Source organism: Schistocerca gregaria, chromosome 7 (assembly GCF_023897955.1).
Source record: "Schistocerca gregaria isolate iqSchGreg1 chromosome 7, iqSchGreg1.2, whole genome shotgun sequence".
Classification (NCBI taxonomy): domain Eukaryota; kingdom Metazoa; phylum Arthropoda; class Insecta; order Orthoptera; family Acrididae; genus Schistocerca; species Schistocerca gregaria.
The window spans coordinates 42,412,451-42,432,131 of record NC_064926.1 but is presented as its reverse complement, the minus strand read 5'-3'; positions in this window follow the sequence as shown (position 1 = coordinate 42,432,131).

Here is a 19,681-nt window from a genome sequence, read left to right as displayed (position 1 = left end):
ATGACTGGGTTCACAAGTAGCTCTGCCTTTCATGGAATAGGTAATACTTGTGACTGGACTGGAGTAGGTGGTGGTGGGAGGATGTATGGGTCAGGTCTTGCATCTAGGTCTGCAGCCAAGAAACAGCTGGACTGCCCAGGTGCTGAGCACACTGCCCATCACAACATTCTTCACTTTAATGACTGCTTCACAGTTTGTGCCATCTGGATCATACCTATGAACATTGGCTTTTCTGAAATGTGTAGGTGGGAACTTTCCCTGCAATTTATCCTACATTCCCTTAAACCTCCTGACCTCAGCCTTCTTTAGTCATTGTCCTTCACCCACCTATCTCTTCCCTGTTCTCACTTCACAGTCTTCTATACCATAAGCACACCTACAGTCTCTCTACTTTTCTTCTTTCCTGCCCCCACTTGGCCCTCAGTTTAACCTCCAGACTGCACCTTTCTGTGCTCCCCTCTCTTCACCTTGTCCCTGCATGCTTCCACAAACAGTACTTTACTGTCTCTCACCCATACCCTGCTCCCTCCCCCCCCCCCCTCCCTGCCCCAGCCATCCCCTTACCTCCACTACCCAGAATACTTCTCCCATCATGTGCAGTATGACCTTGGCAGTGACAAACAGTGGTTGTGTGTGTGTGTGTGTGTGTGTGTGTGTGTGTGTGTGTGTGCGTGCATGCGTGCATGCGTGCGTATGTGTGTTGTCTATTTCAGAACAAGACCTTCTGGCTAAAAGCTAACGTGTTTAATGGTCTTCTTGTTGTGCCTGTTTGCAACTCAGCATCTCTACTATATCATTATTCCATCCTAGATTTTCTATTGTTTGATTTAAAAATAATATAATTACACAGCCTGATGTGGACCTACAGTCTACAGAATCACCTGCCCAATCTGCATCAACAAAAAAATCTAAGACATTAATATTTTCAGCACTTTCATATGTTAACTTCAAATCTTTTGTTTGATAAAAATATTTCAGTATTTGAAAAGCATTCTTAAAGTGAGTAATATTATAACAGTTTTGAAATCTACTCAAATAGTTCACACTGTAGGCCCCTAACTTATATCTGGCCCTGTTCCTGAACTAATGTACAGGAGAGCACCTATCAGGTTCCTGTACTTTGTATAATGACCTTATATTATGCTGCTTCTAGTTTCAAACTTACTTCCATTGGAGTGCTGTACAACTTTAATGTTTAGTCTCACATTTCTTAGCTAGTGATTTGATGTAGCTTTCCTTACTCAGAGTCATTACATTCTTTGCATGATTATAATTAATATTGATCTCAAGATAACTCTCTGCTTCACCTAAGACATTCATCTAAATTTTGTGGATAACATATTTTTGATTTATTGTATACTCCTTTTAATTTTATAACAAATTAGCAAATCATCAACAGACACAGTTATACAGATCACATGATTTGTAGTCATCAGTAGATATAGGCAACAGTCATACTTACTTCTTTTAGAACCTTGATCTTTTTAAAAACTCATCCAAACAATTGCACCATGTTGTGGAACTTTCCCTCAATCTGTATGATGCCTTAAACAACTTAAAAACTCTAACTGTTCGGTCCTTGTATCCAGGAGGTAGCTTCACATAAATTTATGAGAAAACATTATCATTAAGAAATGCAATCTGCACATCCATATGCTCTGTAGTTAAGTCATTTTGACAATGGAGTGACAACAAAGCTTTCAGTCTTTGTATCATAGCAACTGGTGAATAAATATCATCCACAATTTCTCTTTGTTTGAAGCTCATTACAACCATTCTTGCTTTACAACTGTTATCTAATTTTCTTGTAAAAATCCACTTTACATTAAGAACATTTACATTCACTGATTTCATTACTAGTTTCCAGGTTTTAGTCATATGTAAACTTTTGATTTCATTATCTGCTGTCCTCTCCCAACTTCCTGGCTCGTTACCATCTCGTTACTATTCATCGCCTCCTTAAAAATTTTCTTGACTTTCAGCACTACAGGAGTTTACATAAATGAAGTTATCTGTGATATAATCATTAAATCTGTCAGACATTCCACATTCTCTAGTTGACTGGGTCAACCCTCCTGTTTTTCTTTTTTTTTGATTGCTTGGACACCCTTTGATATCCCTTTATTCCATTTGGTTATTTACTGATTCACTGTCTATGCTTTTGCACCCAGAATCACCAAAATTCTTCACTCCCTGAATGAGAATCCTTAATATCAACACATCTGAATCATCTTCCACAATATCAACATGTCTGACAATGATAAGTTTATTATTAATCAGTGCTCTGTATCCAACTTCACTGTACCCCATTAAAATTCCCGCATCTGCTTTATGATACCACTATGACTTTCCTAACTGTTTTGGCACACATACTAAAACCCTACTCCCATACTACTTTAAATGTTTAACATTACATTTATTCCCAAAATAATGTCTCATAAGGAGTTTTCCTTTCAATAGTATTAGCTAAACTCTGGTTTTAAGGTGTGTAGCTGCACAAACTACTTCAGGTAAAATCTCCTATCTACTCTTGCTTCAGCTAACAGGCATCTTAACACATCCATAATTAATGGCAATCCATCTGCTAACTGATATTTACACAACATATTCAAACAATTAAAATATACATGTCCAAGTATACATTGCTGTTCCTTCTCTACTGGCATGCAGTCCTTACTACTGACACTATTTATATTTATCTCATTCTTGTAAATTTTGCTTACCATTTCATACAGCTTATCTTCTTTCAAAGCAATCACAAATAATTTATTGTCTTTATCAATAATTTGTGAGATATTGCCTGCAGATACAATTTTATGTTTTCTGTTACTTTATCATGACTGATCAAACTTCTTTCTGTGCCTTTGACAGAAAATATGTTGGAATAATGTCATTGTAAACTGTAAAATAACTAATTATATTTCCTACTTAAGTAGCCTCCAAAACTTTGCCATTTGCAATTTTCACATTCACAGCCTCTTTCAAGGCTATGTACACAGGAAAATAATTTTGATTATTAACATCATCTGTGCAAGCATTCTCTAATAACCAGTCAATCTGTACATTGTTACCTAACTCAGCCACTGTAGGTTGCGCCTTATTTACAAAACTGCTCATATCGTTTCTGTTGAACTTTTTCATTATCTTAAATGTAGTTTCCTTATCACTCACAATTCTAGTTGCTTATTTAAGATTACTCCATATATGTAGTCCATTGCAGCCACATTTTCTTCATCCCAAGGATCCGCCTTGTCCATGATGGTTTTCACTCTTCAAGCCACTGTACAGCATTTCTTCATTTCCAGTTCCCTAGTCTTCTCTATGAAACACCAATATCTTAATGGCAGCCAAGTCCAGTTTCACAAATCAACTTTTTAAATAACAATCTTCTTTGAAGATCACAACTGATTACTACTTCTCTAAATGACACTATTGTTTTTTAGTTTACAATCTCACACTACTGCCATGTTAAGAATATTTATTTAGAAAAAAGGTAAATACAAATACATTTGTCTTTGAAACTTCCTGGCAGATTAAAACTGTGTGCTGGACCGATACTCAAACCTACCTGTGAAAGGCAAAGGTCCCGTGATAGAGTCTCGGTTGGGCACACAGTTTTAATCTGCCAGGAAGTTTCTCATACTGGAAACATTTGTCTTTATACAGTGAACACATTTGTGGCACAGAACTGACTGACTAACTGTTGTACAGTAAAAATGTAATACTCACTGTTGAAATCCCTATCAGCACAGTCAGTACTATCGATAAAAATGTGCCACATTCCAACAATAACCTTTCCTATAAACCATTACATCAAAGAAAGTATAAGATATTTGTTATTTTAGTGATGTGATATGAGTCATAAACTGTATGAAAATTTCATTTCAAAATTATGTTTAATGATGTAAAATTATATTATTTCTATGAATTATGTTTGTATCTAGAGTCATTATACTTTATTTGTCCATTGATCATTTCTTAGAGTGATACTGGACACCTCATGTTTGCAGAGAGTTTACATATGCATAGATGATACAGAGATTTATACAGATTTACGTATGGCTACATTTATAATATAACAGTGGAAAATCCAGAATGGAATGTAACAATGGCTGGTGTTACTGCTTGCAGTGTGGTTTCAGTTGCCTGAGAATGTGGTCATGTGTGTGTGTGTGTGTGTGTGTGTGTGTGTCTGTCTGTGACTATTGTTGACAAAGGCCTTAATGTCCAAAAGCTTTAATTGTTTGATTTATTATTGACAGTCTTTTTGTTGTGCCTATTTGTGACTCACCATCTCTGCTACATTGTGAGTAGCAACTTTCCTTTCCATGACATTGGTACATACACATATCAAAAAAAGTTTTGCATTGCATTGGTTCCCAGAACTCCTGAAGATAGACGTCAGCTGTGAATATTGTATCACAGACACAGTTCCTTTGACAGTTTAGAAATGTCACTAAACCTGCCCAAAGATGTAAACAACAATACATCAGCAGTGCCTATTAGATGGAGGGGGTCCGACAGCCGGTCAGTTCCAGTCATTCCGTCAGGAAGAAGGTACATGGCTTGTGTTGTCTATAGTTCAACCAAGTCTAGATGGTCAATACCACAGTTTGATCACATCTGCATTGTTATTTTGTGCCAGGAAGGGCTCTTAACAAGGATAATGTCCAGGTGTCTTGGAGTGAGCCAAAGTAATGGAGAAGATACAGAGAGACAGGAACTGTAAATGACATGCCTTGCTCAGGTTGCCCAAGGGCAACTACAGTGGATGACCACTACCTATGGATTAAGGCTCGGATGAACCCTGACAGCAACACCACCAAGTTGAATAATGCTTTCGGTGCAGCCACAAGATGTTGTGTTACAACTCAAAATGTGTGCATTAGGTTGCATGAAGTGCAACTTTACTCCTGAAGTCCATAGCGAGATCCATCTTTGCAACCATGACACCAAGCAGCATGGTACAGATGGGTCCAACAACATGCCGAATGGAACGCTCAGGATTGGCATCATGTTCTCTTCATCAATGAGTGTCGCATATGCCTTCAACCAGACAATCGTCAGATACGTTTGGAGGCAACCCGGCCAGGCTGAATGCCTTAGACACACTGTCCAGCAAGTGCAGCAAGGTGGATGTTCCTTGCTGTTTTGGGGTGGCATTATGTGGGGTTGATGTATGCTGCTGGTGGTCATGGAAGGCACTGTAATGGCTGTACAATACGTGAATGCCATCCTATGACCAAAAGTGCAACCATATCATATTGGCTATGTTCATGGATGACAATTTGCGCCCACGTCATGCACATCTTGTGAATGACTTCCTTCAGGATAATGACATCGCTTGACTAGAGTGGCCAGCATGTTCTCCAGACATGAACCCCATTGAACATGCCTGAGATAGATTGAAAAGGGCTGTTTATGGGTGACGTGACCCACCAACCACTCTGAGGGATCTACACTGAATTGCTGTTGAGGAGTGGGACAATCTGGACCAACAGTGCCTTGATGAACTTGTGGTTAGTATTCCATGATGAATACAGGCATCCATCAATGCAAGAACACGTGCTACTGTGTACTAGAGGTACCGGTGTGTACAGCAATCTGTACCATCCTCTCTGAAGGTCTCACTGTATGGTGGTACAACATGAAATGTGTGGCTTCCATGAGCAATACAAAAGGTGGAAATGATGTTTATGTTGATATCTATTCCATGTGGTTCCTCTTTGTTGAAATGTCTTGGTTCAAACTAGTCTAGTGGTTGAACTGCCCATGTTTCATTACACGCCCTAAATTAGGCACTTGTGACCCTTTGGTTAAATTGTCTGCCTGATAGAAAGTTTGCAAAATCGTATGAAACATACAACTTTGATATAGCATATAACAACAGTAATATTAATATCAGGAGCTAAATTAATGGCACATATATGATGTAGGCCACACAGTTGTGATTTGGTTAGAATAATGTTTATTCAGAAAGCAAACTAATTGAAAAATTGGTCGTATTTAGAGTTACTGTTACACTTGAGCACATATCCATTTGACACAATTTGATCATTCACAATTTCAACCCGAATTACAAGTCCAATACTCAACCTCCTTAACTATGCGAAAAGTTAGAGTTTATACCAGGCACATGGCTGCTCATCGCTCAGTGACTAAGTCTTGCGATACCACACAATGTGAAATTTTCTAAGTCATTTCACTTCCTAGCTACCTAAAGACTGACTGACCGCTTTTGCTTCCTTACCAGCACTGACCCTCTGCTCATCCCTCAACATGTTTCTCACATGCCGAACACCATCGCTCAACTGGCTAGGGCAGTTCCCTTTCCTGAAGCTGTCCTTCTGATTGGATACTGGTTATTCTACATTATTTTACATTTTAACATATTTAAATAATCAAAGCTTGACCACTTTCACATTATAAATAAAGTGACAATAATATCCATTAAATAATAAATGTTAAATTCTTTTACATAAAACCAAAGAACTTCCTTCTTAGCTTTGAATGCCATGGTCAGCAGCCTTGCACCAATGTGCTTTTTGATAAATAAATAAAGAGCAAAAGTAATAAACTTCACAACAAATATTCTATTGCCTAATGATTCAATAAGGTGTCATGCTGTCATCATTCAATGTGTTTTGTATGGAGAAAATGAAGGTCTCATGCTGAACTGGAAATACTGCTAATTTAAATTAGTATATATTTTAAACAAATAAAGTTTCAGAGTTGATATTTATAACATTTGTCATTTTAATGATGGGCTTCTATATGAAATGTTGATTGTTAAGATTGACCAAAGCATTCAGTTTTAACATTCAGGACTTGTTAATTTCACTTTAAGAGTAAATCCTAAACTATTATACACTCCTGGAAATGGAAAAAAGAACACATTGACACCGGTGTGTCAGACCCACCATACTTGCTCCGGACACTGCGAGAGGGCTGTACAAGCAATGATCACACGCACGGCACAGCGGACACACCAGGAACCGCGGTGTTGGTCGTCGAATGGCGCTAGCTGCGCAGCATTTGTGCACCGCCGCCGTCAGTGTCAGCCAGTTTGCCGTGGCATACGGAGCTCCATCGCAGTCTTTAACACTGGTAGCATGCCGCGACAGCGTGGACGTGAACCGTATGTGCAGTTGACGGACTTTGAGCGAGCGCATATAGTTGGCATGCGGGAGGCCGGGTGGACGTACCGCCGAATTGCTCAACACGTGGGGCGTGAGTTCTCCACAGTACATCGATGTTGTCGCCAGTGGTCGGCGGAAGGTGCACGTGCCCGTCGACCTGGGACCGGACCGCAGCGACGCACGGATGCACGCCAAGACCGTAGGATCCTACGCAGTGCCGTAGGGGACCGCACCGCCACTTCCCAGCAAATTAGGGACACTGTTGCTCCTGGGGTATCGGCGAGGACCCTTCGCAACCGTCTCCATGAAGCTAGGCTACAGTCCCGCACACCGTTAGGCCGTCTTCCGCTCACGCCCCAACATCGTGCAGCCCGCCTCCAGAGGTGTCGCGACAGGCATGAATTTAGGGACGAATGGAGACGTGTCGTCTTCAGCGATGAGAGTTGCTTCTGCCTTGGTGCCAATGATGGTCGTATGCGTGTTTGGCGCCGTGCAGGTGAGCGCCACAATCAAGACTGCATACGACCGAGGCACACAGGTCCAACACCCGGCATCATGGTGTGGGGAGTGATCTCCTACACTGGCCGTACACCTCTGGTGATCGTCGAGGGGACACTGAATAGTGCACGGTACATCCAAACCGTCATTGAACCCATCGTTCTACCCTTCCTAGACCGGCAAGGGAACTTGCTGTTCCAACAGGACACTGCACGTTCGCATGTATCCCGTGCCACCCAGCGTGCTCTAGAAGGTGTAAGTCAACTACCCTGGCCAGCAAGATCTCCAGATCTGTCCCCCATTGAGCATGTTTGGGAATGGATGAAGCGTCATCTCACGCGCTCTGCACGTCCAGCACGAACGCTGGTCCAACTGAGGCGCCAGGTGGAAATGGCATGGCAAGCCGTTCCACAGGACTACATCCAGCATCTCTACGATCGTCTCCATGGGAGAATAGCAGCCTGCATAGCTGTGAAAGGTGGATATACACTGTACTAGTGCCGACATTGTGCATGCTCTGTTGCCTGTGTCTGTGTGCCTGTGGTTCTGTCAGTGTGATCATGTGATGTATCTGACCCCAGGAATGTGTCAGTAAAGTTTCCCCTTCCTGGGACAATGAATTCACGTTGTTCTTATTTCAATTTCCAGGAGTGTAGATGTGAAACTTCCTGGCAGATTAAAACTGTGCGCCCGACCGAGACTCAAACTCGGGACCTTTGCCTTATGCGGGCAAGTGCTCTACCATCTGAGCTACCGAAGCACGACTCACGCCCGGTACTCACAGCTTTACTTCTGCCAGTACCGCGTCACCTACCTTCCAAACTTTACAGAAACTCTCCTGCGAACCTTGCAGAACTAGCACTCCTGAAAGAAAGGATATTGTGGAGACATGGCTTAGCCACAGTCTGGGGGATGTTTCCAGAATGAGATTTTCACTCTGCAGTGGAGTGAGGGCTGATATGAAACTTCCTGGCAGATTAAAACTGTGTGCCTGTCCGAGACTCGAACTTGGGACGAGGTACTGGCAAAACTAAAGCTGTGAGTACCGGGCGTGAGTCGTGCTTCGGTAGCTCAGATGGTAGAGCACTTGCCCGCGAAAGGCAAAGGTCCCGAGTTCGAGTCTCGGTCGGGCACACAGTTTTAATCTGCCAGGAAGTTTCGTATCTGCGCACACTCCGCTGCAGAGTGAAAATCTCATTCTGGTATTATAGATATGATCAATATTCAAGTTTTATTGGGATAACAATGAAAATTTATTAAGGATGTTAAATTAAAATTACTGTGGCATCATTCCCTGAATTACTACTGAATTAAATAGTTTTCATAAATGTTTCCCTTTATGGCTGATCTTAGGTCTTCCATATTTAACACTGCCTATGTCTCCCTGGTCACAAACAGCTTCTACGTGGTTTCCCTATGATGTAGGTTCTCGTCTGTCTCACTCACACACTACAGCGCTTTGGCCTCATTCAGCACAATAGACGCCTTGAATTTCCCCATCTCATGGTAAATCTGTGCTCTTTGTGGCACACGTTCCTGGACAACAGGGTTTGTTTCACAATTCCTGAAGGCTGACTCTTTCACCCATATACTTAAATAAGAGGGAAATGCTTGTTAACTCGCAGAACCAAGGTGATGCAAACTTTTTTTTATGTTTGTATATCTGATAGTTACAAAAAGATAAAAAATATATATTATTGTTGCAGAATTTAGACACAAAATGCCATTAAAAGTAATTATAAAAGAAACCAATGAGAATATAGTAGGACAGCAGCGTCCACATTTTGACACAAAATATTATTTTTAATTTTGTTTTAAAAAGAGACATATTTGCTTTCATCTCTATACAGTGTGGTAAACTGTTGTACACTATATATCTAGCATTTATAGTTCGTTGTCTGTTAATTTTAGACTATTTCCTTCTACATGATAGTTATTTTTTCTTCTTGTATTATGTTCATGATATTTTCCATTTAGCAATCCAATGCAATGTTTTCTTACTAAATGCTAATTCAAGTACACAGAAAAAATATGTACAAATTTTAAGTGGCTTAATTTCTGGTTCTGGAAAAATCTAGATTAGCTTTGGTGTTTCACACTGTTGTATTCAAGCTGGCAGTGTCAGTTTGGAACTGAAGTAAGCAAGTCGTTGCTCAGACATGGGGCAGAACAGCCTACGTTTTTAGAGCTGCATAGTATGTTTTGTGTGTGTACTACGAATTAAACATGCAGCATGTGAGTATTTTTTTAATTTAAAACTATGACTTTTAATTGAATACACATCTGAAATAATTTACAATATTGTCATATAAAAGACTCTCATGAGCAGAGATGATAATGGTGAAACATAAAGTTGATTGTGTCAGTATTACAAAAAGGAAAGTTGCCACTCACTATATAGTGGAGATGCTGAGTTGCACCTAGGCACAACAAAAAGATTATCACAAATAAAGCTTTTGGCCAGTAAGACCTTTGTAAAAAATAGATGACAGATCCACACTCACACCCACACAAATGTAACTCACACACTTATGACTGCTGTGTCAGGTAACTGTAGGCACCGTGTGAGCAGGATTGGCGACTGGGTGGGGGTAAGGAGGAGGCTAGAGTGGGGAGGGGGAGAGATAGTAGGTTAGTAGTGGTGGACAGTGCAATGCTGCTGGGGAGTGCACAGAGATGGGGTAAAGAGAGGATAGGCAGATATGTGTAGTTGGGAGGTTAGACAGGGGGCCAGGGAGACAATGGGAAAGGGTGGTGGAATGAGGACTGTATAGTGCTGGAGTGGCAGGAGGGTTATGGGACTGTAGGATATATTGCAGGGAAATTTTCCACCTACACGATTCAGAAAAGCTGGTGTTGGGGGAAAAGGATCCATATGGCAAAGGCCGTGAATCAGTCATTGAAATGAGGGATTTCATGTTTGGCAGCATGCTCAGCAACTGGGTGGTCCACTTGTTTCTTGGCCACAGTTTGTCGGTGGCAATTCATGAGGACAGACAGCTTGTTGGTTGTCATACCCACATAGAATGCAGCACAGTGGTTGCAGCTTAGCGTGTAGATCACATGACTGCTTTCACAGGTTGCCTTGCCTTTAATGGGATAGGTGATGTTTGTGACTGGAATGGAATAGGTGGTGGTGGGAGGATGTATGGGACAGGTCTTGCATCTAGGTCTATTACAGCACTATGAGGTATGAGGTAAGGGGTTGTGTAGGGGTGGTTGAGTATATTGTGTAGGTTCGGTGGATTGCGGAATACCACTGTGGGAGGGGTGGGAAGAATAGTGGGCAGGACATTTCTCTTCTCAGGTCATAACAGGAGGTAGTTGAAACCCTGGTGGAGAATGTAATTCAGTTACTATCATACTACCCCTTGTTGTGTCCTGAAATAAGAAATGTCCTGCCCACTATCCTTTTCACCCCTTCCACAGTGGTATTCCACCATCCACCAAACCTACACAATATACTCATCCATCCCTACACAAACCCTGTTCCCAAGCCCATACCCCATGGTTCACACCACTGTAATAGATATAAATGCAAGACCTGTCCCATACGTCCTCCTACCACCACCTACTCCAATCCAGTCACAAACACCACCTGTCCCATTAAAGGCAGGGCTACCTGTGAAACCAGTCATGTGATCTACAAGCTAAATGGCAACCACTGTGCTGCATTCTATGTGGCCATGATAACTAAGAAGCTGTCTGTACACATGAATGGCCACCAACAAACTGTGGCCAAGAAACAAGTGGACTGACCGGTTGCTGAGCATGCTGCAAAACATAACGTCCTTCATTTAAATGACTGCTTCACAGCCTTTGCCATATGGATCCTTCCCACCAGCACCAGCTTTTCTGAATTGTGCATATATCTTACATTCCTGTAACCCTCCCAGCCTCAACCTTCCTTAGTCATTGTCATCACCCATCCAGCCTCAGTGTTCCTGTTCCAGCACTGTACAGTCCTCATTGCACCGTTGCACCTACTCGTTTCACTTCTCTTCTTTTCTGCCACCCTCCCCTCCCCACTCTTCCCTACCCACAGTCTAACCTCCTGACTGCACATAGGTGCCCTATCCTCTCTCCACCTCATCACTGCGTGCTTCCAGCAGCACTGCACTGTCCGCCACCACTACCCTACTATCATACCCCTCCCCACCCTAGCCTCCTCCCTATCTGCACCCAGTCGCCACTTCCATCATGCACTGGTGCTGCTGCTCGCATTGTGATTGCAGTTGCCTGAGACTGCAGTTATGTGTGTGGAGTTGCTTTTTTTTAATGTGTGTGTGTGTGTGTGTGTGTGTGTGTGTGTGTGTGTGTGTATGTGTGTGTGTGTGTGTGTGTGTGTGTGTCATCTATTTTTGGACAAAGGCCTTACGGGCCAAAAGCTTTATTTCTGACAGTCTTTTTGGTGTGCCTATCTGTGTCTCAGCACATGATGAGTGGCAACTTTCCTTTTCATAATATCGTTACTGTCCATCCTGGATTTTCCATTGTTTGAAAGATGATCGTGTACCATATGTGAAGGGGAAATAAAGCACAATATCTTAAAACTGTGAATAAGTATCTTCACTAATATTCAAAACCCAGGAACTGAAACTCTTTGCCTGTACATTATCAGGATGACAACCAGCACCTCAAATATTATGACAAAGCAAGATGAGTACTAAACAATCTTTCTCCTCATTATAACAACAATTTAAAACTGATTATCTGCAATGCTGTTTCCCATTTTATATAACATTATATTTAAATACCAAAATTGTTCTGATGAAGAAATGCAAATACATTATTAACAGTTTTGTAACAAATATTTTTTTAAATTGGACTCAGGAAATAGCAGTGTCAGAAGAGGTATGTATGTTTAGTGTTGTGACTGTGCAAATCCCCTTTCAGCTGAAACTCATTTGTACTGCTCAATGAAGAATCATTAGGAAGTAAATGTACTGGTAGTTCAGTGTAAGAATTCCAGCATCCTCAGAGATCCCTTCAAGATTTTTGACTACCTACTTTACATGATATTTGTGCAGCCTGAGAACACTACATAAACATTTTTTTTAATTTTAGGTGCATTGCCACTGAACATTATTCTGTAACACAACAAGTAATAAAAATGTGGATAATAAGTGAATACTCATGTCTTTTGATAAAAAAGAAATACTTCTAAGACTGTAACATACTTTACTGACCCTCTTGATGAGTTCATGTAGCTCCATTATAAGTTGTTACTTGTTACTTACTGGACTCCAGGAATTCTACCCAGAATGTTTCATTTACTGTATGACCATTAACGTCTACATCTGGTGCTAGGCACTCAATTTTGCTTGTCTGAAGTAATGTATCAGTCATTGTGTGATTAAGACTTAAATTGTTTGCTGTGAAGCAGTTGTAGGGCTGTTCAGTTTGGACTGTAACCTCAGGTACACAACTCAGGATGGTATTTATGACATGACAGAGAATGCTCCTCACACTAATGTGAATATTGTCTCACTAAAGAGTGACACAGTCTTCAGTGATACGACAAGCCCAGGATGAAGTGTTTTGTAGAACATGTACATGTGGTGTTTCAGAGCTTGCTAGTTAGAGTGGTGTAATCACACATGGCTGATATTAGTGCATGGCACCTTTCTGGATGCACCAAACATGGCATAGTCTTCATCTGAATGTGTCTGGCATGAGTCAACTCACATGGTGCTTCCTCCTATGTATATCTTGCAGAAAGGCCATGAAGGTAAAATCGAAATAGTCAAACTCATACAGAGAATTATCAGCAGTTGATGTTCCTTTGACAGTGGTACATGAAGTTCCATCTACAACAACACCCCCTAGGTGGCTTGCTGAGAAGATGTTTGGATGTAGATTACTATCAATCTGGGTTGTAAGTGAATATTTACTGGTGCTTTCAGAGTGACTTGAGTGACAGTAAAACTACCAAGTGGAAAGCAACAGTATCTCCACATTATTTCATATGTACAGCAACAATAGAGAGTGCAAAAAAGGATTTTGACATCACTGGCCACAGAACTCTGCAGCCAAGATGACATTCGTGGTTGCTGATTCCACCAAGTCCACATTAGATGATGATTTTGATGTTCATTGTGCATTAACATCATATGTAAGGAAAGCATGACTACAGAACACAGTTGATGGCTGCTCAGTGTTCACTATACGGGGAAGCTTAGCTTACAGCATGATTCACAATAAAGACAACACCAATGTCTGTGAAAACACTCAGCAAACATCAGTTATCAGCAAACTCATCTGAGGTGAAACCTGTACCACTGGAATGTGATCTAGAAGATTTTTCATGTTTAAGGACTGGTTGTTGTGTTTTAAAATCTATTACAAGTGCTAAGAAAAAGAAAAAAAAGAAGAAAAATTTACCCATGATACACTATGTGATCAAAAAATATCTGGAACCACCAAAAAAATTGGTGTTTCATATTAGGTGCATTGTGCTGCCACCTACTGCCAGGTACTCCATATCAGCAACCTCAATAGTCATTAGACATCGTGAGAGAGCAGAATGGTATGTTCCGCAGAACTCACTGACTTTGAACGTAGTCAGGTGATAGGGAGTCATTTGTGTCATATGTCTGTATGTGAGATTTCCATAATCCTAAACATCCCTAGGTTCACTGTTTTTGCTGTGATACTGAAGTGGAAATGTGAAGGGACACATACAGCACAAAAGGGTTCAGGCCGACCTAGTCTGTTGACTGAGAGAGACAGCCGACAATTGAAGAGGGCTGTAATGTGTAATAGGCAGACATCTGTCCAGACCATCACACACAAATTCCAAACTGTATCAGGATCCACTGCAAGTACTATGACACTTAGGTAGGAGGTGAGGAAACTTGGATTTCATGGTTGAGCAGCTGCTCATAAGCCACACATCACACCGGTAAATGCCAAATGATGCCTCGCTTGGGGTAAGGAGCATAAACATTGGATGACTGAACAGTGGAGAAATGTTGTGTGGAGTGACAAATCATGGTACACAATGTGGTGATCCTATGGCAGGGTGTGGGTATGGTGAATCCCTGGTGAACGTCATTTGCCAGTGTGTGTAATGCCAACAGTGAAATTCGGAGGTGTTGGTGTTATGGTGTGGCCATGTTGTTGTTTTTCATGGCACTATCATAGCACAGGTCAACATTGATGTTCTAAGCACCTTCTTGTTTCCCATTGTTGAAGAGCAATTTGGGGAAGAGCATTGCATCTTTCAACATGATTGAGCACCTGTTCCTAATGTACAGCCGGTGGCTGATTGGTTACATGACAATAATATCCCTGTAATGGATTGGCCTGAACAGAATCCTGACCTGAATCCTATAGAAAACCTTTGGGATGTTTTGGAATGCCAACTTCACGCCAGGACTCACTGACTGACATCCATACCTCTCCTCAGTGCAGCACTCCATGAAGAATGGGCTGCAATTCCCCAAGAAACCTTCCAGTACTTGATTGACCATATGCCTATGAGAGTGGAAGCTGTCATCAAGCCTAAGGGTGGGCCAACATCATATTGAATTCCAGCACTACCGATGGAGGACGCCACGAACTTGTAAGTCCAGATACTTTTGGTCACATAATGTATGTATGTGGGTTGTAGGAGAATCTTCAACTGTTGGGACTAATGGTCAGATCATCAGTAGCCAAGCATCAAACTCAGTTAGAAACAGACGGCCATATCAGTTTCCAAGCACAGAATATTAGAATGTTAAACTGAAGCAATTGAGTGTGTCAGCTGTAGAAGCTCTTTGCAGTGGACCAGATATGAAGGTGGTTTGAAAAGTTCTCAGAATCACCATGAGATGTCAGCACTATTGCAATGAGTTGTTCACTTGATATTCATTGGACTGTTGCCTTTAAACATGTGCCATGTTAGTGCTCTTGGAAGAGAGCTGTGGTGGTGATGTGGCTCTGTTGTTGTTCCTGCATAGTGATTTGCAAAGATGGAAAAAAATCGAGATTTGAGCAGTGATTAAGTACTTCATAAAGAAAGGTATGAAAGCAAAGAACATTCATGCTGATATCCAGAATACACACCTGCTCTGTTCCTTAATATTAAACAGTTGCCAAGTGGACAAATGAATTTAAATTTGGTCAGGAGGGCTTAGATGATAATCAGTGCAGTGGTCGGCCAAGATGTGTCACTACTTCATAAATCATTGCAAAAGTGCACTAACTGGTCATGGGGTATCACCAATTGAAAGTGTGTGAAACTGCTCACGCTTGCCATATGTCATCTAAAAGGGTATATCACTTTTTAACTTCTCAAACCAACCTTGTAAAACTCCACACGCTGTACAATCCAGACATTAGACACATTCCAGTGGACTATCTTACAGTTTCACCACTATCAGCTCCAGTAGAACTGCCACAGTTGGTGCAACAGCTCTGAGACAATGCTGCCAAGATCCAACAACCACATGCTCCATCCCATGGTGAGCATCACTTTGTGTCCTCACAGCTTTGGTGACCATTCTCATATTATGAGACTACATCAGATTGCCACTCAGACCTCTGCACACTGCCCCATTCCCATTGTTACAGTAAGGAGACAGCACAATGGAGATCCTTGCAACACACCAAAACTACAAAGATCTTTATCCAGTAAGTAGTCAGCTTGGGTCTACCACCATCCTTAACAGACATAATGCCAAACTACCAACACTGCAATCCTCACCATGCCAGGAGACACCCATATGGACCTCACCTGTAGTTACTACCCTCCCCTCTGTCAGCCAGTGACCACAATATCACTACCATCAACAGCTGCACTGAAGAAGCAACAAGCAGTGTGGACAATAGCCAACCTGAAAATAAAATTTCCAGGTTATCCACTCTGTAAGATGGGCAGGGGGAGGAGAGGAGGGAAGGTGGAGAGCACTGTGTGGGAATAACTAACCTGCCAATTGGGTGTATTGTATATCACCTTTGATACAAAATTGAACCTTTGAAATGACTTTCTGCGTGTCTAGTTCCTATATCATCAAAATAATGTGTATATTGTGCTGTGACTAATGAAAACTGTCCTCTACACTTAAATGTTGTATAACAGCTGCTGCATTTATATTACTCATATAATTAAAAAAATTGATGGTGAGACCTTTACTAATAGAATTGTAACCTGCTGTTTTGTGATAAGTATACTTTTTATCTCTGTTACCTCCTGTTTTTGAGATGTGTGACGTCAACCATTCATACAGTGATAAATGCAAATGTATGGAGAACAATGAGTGTTAGCACTATACTGACGTGATAAACAACTATGTTTGAGATAAGTTTAACAGTTAGGATGCAGTCATCTCGCACTTAGATAACTTCATTAATGTTTTTTGAAGGACTCACTTTGACTCTTCAGAGATGTCACTAAACCCACCCAAAGATGTAAACAACCATGCAGGAGCAATGCCTATTAGACAGAGGGGTCCAACAGCCAATCAGTTCCAGTCATTCCACCAGGAAGGATGTATGTGACCCTTGTTGTCTGCAGTTCAACCATGCTTAGATGGTGAACACCATGGTTTGATCACATCCACATTGTTACTTTGTGCCAAGAAGAGCTCTCAACAAGGATAATGTCGAGGCATCTCGGAGTGAACCAGACCAATGTTGTTCTGACATGGAGGAGATACAGAGAGACAGGAACTGTCAATAACATGCCTCACTCAGTCCACCCAAGGGCTACTACTGCATTGGATGACCACTACCAATGGATTATGCCTCAGAGGAACCCTGACAGCAATGCCACCATGTAGAATAGTACCTTTTGTGCAGCTGCAGGACGTCATGTTATGACTCAGACTGTGCACAATGGGTTGCATGATGTGCAACTTCACTCCCAACGTACATGGTGAGGTCCATCTTGCAACCATGACACAATGCACTGCAATACAGATGGGCCTGACAACATGACAAATGGACCGCTTAGGATTGGCATCACATTCTCTTCACCGATGAGTGTTGCATATGCCTTCAACCAGACAATCATCAGAGATGTGTTTGGAGGCAACCCGGTCAGGCTGAATGCCTTAGACACACTGTCCAGTGAGTGCAGCAATGTGGAGGTTCCCTGTTGTTTTGGTGTTGCATTATGTGGTGCCGACATATGCCACTAGTGGTCATGGGAGGTGGTGTAACAGCTGTACAATATGTGAATGCCATCTTCCGACCGATAGTGCAATGGTATCAGCAGCATATTGGCGAGGCATTTGTCTTTATGGACGACAATTCACGCCCCCATCGTGCACATCTTGTGAATGACATCCTTCAGGATAACGACATCATTTGACTAGAGTGGCCAGCATGTTCTCCAGACATGAACCCTGTCGAACATGCCTGGGGTAGATTGAAAAGGGCTGTTTATGGATGATGTGACCCACCGATGACTCTGAGGGATGTATGCTGGATCGCCATTGAGGAGTGGGACAATCTGGACCAACAGTGTCTTGATGAATTTGTGCATAGTATGCCATGATGAATACAGGCGTGCATCAATGCAAGAGGATGTGCTGCTGAGTATTAAAGGTACCGGTGTGTACAGCAATCTGGACAGTCACCTCTGAAGTTCTTGATGTATGGTGGTACAACATGCAATGTGTGGTTTTCATGAGCAATAAAAAGGGTGGAAATGATGTTTATGTTGATCTCTATTCCAATTTTCAGTACAGGTTCCAGAAGTCTTGGAACCGAGGTGATGCAAAACTTTTTTGATGTGTATATTTATCCCTTGCAGGTGTGCACCGACTGCGGTGGTGGGGGAAGCAGAGACTGTGGTAGGTGGTGAGGGGGTCCTGACATTTCTTTGGCAGCCATGGTGGAATGATCTCATCTCTCCCTGCACTATTTCTCCTTGATAGAGCTTAGTATTGGTTGCCTGGCCTTATTGATCTGGTAACCAGGTTCCCTGTTGATGAGGTTCTCTGTTATGGGAATTTCTATGGCCGATTTGAAGATTCAGTCCCATTAGTTATCTTTCAAAGCCAGTACTTCGGTCCTGTTGTAATTCACTGTGTGTCCAGTGCTTATGCAGTGTTTTGCTAGGGCAGATTGACTTGATTGGCCTAGGCAGGTGTAGCATTGGTGTTCTTTGCATCAATCTTTCATAATATGACCTATTTGGCTGATATAGTATTTGGTACAGCTGCGCAGAATTTCGTATATGCCTGCTTTCTTGAGGCTGACATCATCTTTCACCATTCCTAGTAAGGAACACATCTTAGTTGGTTGTCGGAAGCCTGTGTCAATCTCATGTTTCTCAATAGTATCCCTATTTTGGATGACACATTACCTGCAAAAGGTAGAAATGACAGGCCTGTTTTCTCTTCTTCTGTTTGTTCTTCATCTTGGACCCTACAATGCTTATGTTGTCAGAAGGCCCTTTGTATTTGGTGGTTGCCGTATCTACTCTTGCAGAACACTGTTTCTAGATGTGTAAGTTCCATTGATAGGTTCTGTTCATCAGAGATTGTATGAGCACTGTGAACCAAGGTGTTAAACACTCTGTTTAACTGAGTCAGATGGCAGCACCTGGAAGCATGTAGGTACAGGTCAGTGTATGTGGTCTTGTGCTACACACTGTGACCTAGCGAGCCATCTGTGCTGCACCAAGACATCAAGAAAGAGTAGTTGTCCACCTTTTCATAGTGAACTGTATCTTATTATGGATGGAATTTAGATGTTGTAGAAATATTTATAGTTGATCTTTTCCATGTTGCCAGATTACAAATGTGCCATCCATATATCGCAAGAAACATACAGCTTAAATTCCGTGGTTTCTTCTTCAAAACTCTCCATGAACAGGTTGTCTACAACCAAAGAAAGAGGGCCTGCATGCCACTCCATCAGTCTGCTCATAGTATTGGCCATTGAAGACAAAGTACATCAATGTTAACATATGCATGAAAAGTTATGTCAGCTCTGCCATGAATTTCTCACTGATTGCGTTGATAGATAAGTTGATAGATCTTCCAGGGGGACTTTTGTAAATAGTGACATGACGTTAAAACTGATCATAATGTGAGATTCTTGTAAAG